The sequence below is a fragment of the Alexandromys fortis genome, unplaced genomic scaffold, assembly GCF_014885135.2.
Source record: "Alexandromys fortis isolate MF-2015 unplaced genomic scaffold, M_Fortis_MF-2015_v1.1 scaffold_29, whole genome shotgun sequence".
Classification (NCBI taxonomy): domain Eukaryota; kingdom Metazoa; phylum Chordata; class Mammalia; order Rodentia; family Cricetidae; genus Alexandromys; species Alexandromys fortis.
Genome location: NW_026067891.1, coordinates 13,074,598 through 13,079,428, shown reverse-complemented (window position 1 = coordinate 13,079,428; position 4,831 = coordinate 13,074,598). Strand labels below are relative to the sequence as shown.

General features: G+C 42.0%; 1 protein-coding gene across 5 annotated transcripts in view; it reads left to right on the top strand.

The window, feature by feature from the left end:
- The window catches only part of Txndc11 (thioredoxin domain containing 11), a 75,983-nt gene that overhangs the window by 27,601 nt on the left and 43,551 nt on the right, over window positions 1–4,831 (top strand). The gene's annotated exons all lie outside the window — the stretch shown is intronic.

Sequence of the window (4,831 nt, the reverse complement as noted above, 5' to 3'; positions counted from 1 at the left end):
ATAGCCAAAACAATCCTATACAATAAAGGATCTTCTGGAGGCATTACCATCCCTGACTTCAAACTCTATCACAGAGCTACAGTAATGAAAACAGTGTGGTATTGGCATAAAAACAGAGAAGTCGACCAATGGAATCGCATAGAAGACCCGGAATTTAATCCCCAAACCTATGAACACAGATGCCTTTTATGTCTCTCATTGTCAACTGTGAGTCTGTGGGCATCAATACCACTACAAAAGACGTTTCCTTGTCATTTTCCAGCCTTAGCAGCACAGATCATAGATCATGGACATCACATGGTTTCTGGCCACAGCATAGACCACAGACCTCAGCATGGTCTCCAGTGGTAGTATAGACCAAAAATCAGCACGGTCCTCAGTTGTAGTACAGGCCACAGACATCAGCATTAACATAGTCTCTGGCAGCATCACAGACCACAGACATCAGCATGACTCTCAGCTGTAGCACAGACCATGGAACCATCATGGCCCTCAGTGGCAGCATAGGCCACAGACATGGCTTCAGGTGGTGGCAGGGACTATGGATACTAGCACATACCCCAGCTGTAGCACACATCACAAATATGAAGATGGCTTCTGGAAATAGCATGAACTCTGGAGATCTTTGGAGGAGGCCCAATTCAGAAAATGAAACACTGTCTCCTGTCTGTGCACTGTTTCATTTCCCCATAGTTCCCACCTCTCCAGCACATATTTGTTCATCAGAATGCTATTGCAAATTTCAGTGTGTCACACATTTATGGGTTTTTTTTGTTTTTGTTTTTTGCTTTTTTTTTTTTTTTCCCAAACAGCTTTACTTGCAAAAATACTCATTGCAGAAAGTCACTGGTCTGGTTCAAGGTTTCCTGTTTCTAATAAATACTGGACCATTGCCAAGGCTCATCTTGGATTGCTCACTATTGCCCAGAGTCAGAGTGATCTTGCAACTAGGCAGGGCATCTGGGGGCAGGATTCGTGTGAACTACTGATGACTGCATATCTCTTCACCCTTGGTGTCAGCCACCCTGAGTTGTGCTTGCAGCCTGCCAGGAGTGCTGCTGCCCCAAGTTCTCCTCCTCTCATCAAGGCAAGTAGTGTAGGCTGCAGCAGAGGAGATTCTATGCTGTGGGCTCGCACAATTGGCTATGTCATGTTCTTTGCTGCAGCTCCCCCACACTGTTCCCATACCCTTCATTCCTCAGTTCCTCCATGGCAGTTGATGGGCCGACAGCCAAGGCGGGAGGGGGCACCAGCTCAGCAGCAGCATCTCTCATCCATGTACCAAGCACCACATGGCTGCTGTGGATTGTCAGTGTGGTCTGTTACAGGATACCAGGAGTAGTTTATACAACTTTTACTCATTTTGTACAATCAGGGTGAAGCTTCTGTTCTTCATTCCCTTGGTGGTGAAGAATGAAGATGATTTTGCTGTGTATTGCATTGCACTGCTTGAGTTTCTTTTATTCTGTGGGACACATATTGTGGGGTACCCTGAAGTTTGCAGTGCCACTCTGATGAACATGTAGCTCAAACTACTTGACAGTTTCCATACCAGTTTCTCTGAAGATAAAGACTCCTTCATCTATATAGTATGTGCTGCAGCAGTAAGGCTGGGGGTGTCAGCGTGAGTTAGGGGATTTGCCTAGAACACACAAAAACCCTGGGTTTGATTGCCCACTACTGGCAAAAACTAAAAACTGCTACAGTGAGAACAGACTTTATAATTAAGTGTTCTCAAAGGGTACTGCAAATAGTCCAAGTGTTTTTCATTTTCAAAGATGTAATATGGAAGTCTGTAAAGGTTGTTAAGTGGGCAAAGGCACTTGTCCTCAAGCCTGACAACCTGAATTTGATCTCCAGTACTCACATAGCAAGAGGAGAGAACTGACTCCTTAACATGCACCTGGCATGTGTGTATCGACACACACAAATTTTAATTTGGATTTCTCTTGGGGAATCAGAATTTGTATTCATTTTACTTTCAGTTTGTGCATGTGTGCCCATTTATATATATATATATATATGCAATTGTATGTATGCATGGGTATGGATAAATGTATATTTATGGATAATATACATGTCCATTTTCATGAACCCCTCTGCTGTGGATCTTTTGTACACTGTAAAGATTTATCACTCATACTGGTTTAATAAAACACTGATTGGCCAGTATCCAGGCAGGAAATACAGGCAGGGCAACCAGAGTAAGAGGATTCTGGGAAGTGGAAAGGCAGAGACGCAGTCATTAGTCAGATGCAGAGGAAACAAGATGAGAATGCCTTATTGAGAAAAGGTACCAAGTCACATGGCTAAACACAGACAAGAATTGGGAGTTTAAGTTGTAAGAGCTAATTAATAATAAGCCTGAGTCAATAGGCCAAACAGTTTATAATTAATATAAAATGTGTGGGGTTTTTTTGGGACTGAATAGCTGCAGAACTGGGTGGGAGAGTAACTTCTTTTTGTACCTCCCTAAGGTAAAATTCACATGGGACGTTTCTTTATTTTTATTTAGAACTATTTTACTCCATTGACTTTGGTTTAGGAGAGTGATCAGAAATTTAAAAAAAAATTTTAAAGATTTTTGTTTATTATGTATACAGGGTTCTTCTTGCATGTATCCTACAGTACAGAAGAGGGCACCACATCTTATTACAGATGGTTGTGTATTATTACATGTGGTTGCTGGGAATTGAACTCAGGACCTATGGAAGAGCAACCAGTGCTCTTTACCTCTGAGCCGTCTCTCCAGCCCCCTCCTTTTTTTTAAAAAAAAATTATTTATTATGTATACAACATTCCTTCCATGTGTGCTTGCATGCCAGAAGAGGGCACCAGATCTCCTTATAGATGGCTGTGAGCCTCCATTTGGTTGCTGGGGATTGAACTCTGGACCTCTGGAAGAGCAGCCAGTGCTCTTAACCACTGAGCCATCTCCCCAGCCCACAAAGCTTATTCTTTTACGGAATGGCTGGAAACTTTATTAAGCAAACACGTTGTGTTGTAAGTTCACTGTAGGCTGGCTTGTTAAGAAGTTCTGAAGAAGTAGGACAAAAGTTTTCAGTGTTTGCCTTTGTACTGGGGCTGGGATTAAATGGGAGAGTGTGTTAAGAGGCCCTGGGTTCCATCCCCAGAACTGCAAATTACATGAAAAACAGCTTTAATTTTTCCTCAGTTTGAGAAAGTGGCTGTTTTTGCTAGATTTTTCTAGATGTTAGTATTAATCTTTTCATCTCGGTTTTTTTCCTTCAGAATGAAGACCAGTTGAGTTAATTGAATCTGAAGAGTTAACCAGATAGTTTAGATTGAAAAGAGACTCTTCCAGTATAGATCAGAAATGTCCTCTTTTGTGCAGTATACTGATTTTGGTAGGGAAAGGACTTTTGTTGTCTAAAACAGGACTTCATGCAGCCCAGGCTGGTCTCACAATCATATAACAACTTTGAATTTTTTTTAACAATTTATTTAATTTTTTTATGTGTATTAATATGAGAGTGTCAAGATCCCCTGAAACTGGAATTACAGACATTGAGCTGCCATGTGGGTGGGTACTGGGAATTGAACCCAGGTCTTCTAAAAGAGCAGCCAGTGTGCTCTCTTAACCACTGAGCCATCTCTCAACTTTGAACTCTTGATCCTCCTGTTTTTACCTGCCAAGTGCAGGGTGTGTATCGGTACCATTTTTATTATTTTTGTGACAAAGTCTCATTGTGTAACCCTGTGTAGAACAGGCTGGCCTACTGTCTCCGCCTTCTAAAAACTGGAATTATGGACTTGAGCCACCATCGCTGGCTAACACTGGTTTTAAATGTTATCAACATATATAATTTCTGTCTTAAATTTTTTGAATCCAGTTTTGTCCCAAGGATCTGCCTTTTCAAGTTACCTACTAGGAACATGAGGCTGAGGGCGTCAGCTAGAACGGGGCTCGACTCCATGAGACTAACACCTTATGTTGTAAGACTCTCTTCACTGTTACCATGTGAAGAGTTGGCCCTGATGCCAGTATGCAACGATTGCATGAAGATCACCCTGAGGCCATATAGTTAGCTCCTGAAGTTTTGGCTTGAGCTTGGCTCTTCTCACTCTAGCCTCACCATTGCTTCCTTAGGGATCTCAGAGCTGCTGGGCTTTTTAAACAGGTGTGATTGCCACAGAACCAATCCAGACAGGGGTGCCATGGGACCTTCAAAGAGGGAGCAAGCAAAGCAGATGTGTTGGGGAGCAGTTAACTGTAGTTTGCCATGTTGAAGGACTGTGCTGTGCTAAGTTAACTGTGGTTTGGCATGTTGAAGGACTGTGCTGTGCTAAGTTGATTGTAGTTTGGCATGTTGAAGGACTGTGCTGTGCTAAGCTTAGAGGAGTAGATTAAGCAGGTGGCATTGAGTTTGAGGATGAGGGGGAAAGAACGCCAGAGTTGGGTTTCTGTAACTAACCTGACCAGAAAGGAACCTTGCCATCAGTGGTATTGGGTGTGGGAAAAAAGAAGAGACCTGGTTACGGGGAAGCTAGTAGATAGAAATTTACCAAAGGGGGTAAATTTGGAGAGGAAGTTGATTGAAAGAGAAGCCCAAGAAAAGTACAGTGATGTTACTGATACAGTTTACCTAGAATGGTTGAACCACAAAGAATGAAAATATGAATGTGGTGAAGTTTGGTGCCAGGGCTTTCTGCTGCCAACAGAAATGGAGAAATTCACTGCAGCCCAGTCTTCCTCAGGTGGTCAAGGTTAGAAAATGAAATGCAGCAATACATTCTTACCACCCATATCTGGCATCATGTTTTTTTTTTTTTTTTTTTTTTTTTTTTTTTTTTTTTTTTTTTTTTTTTT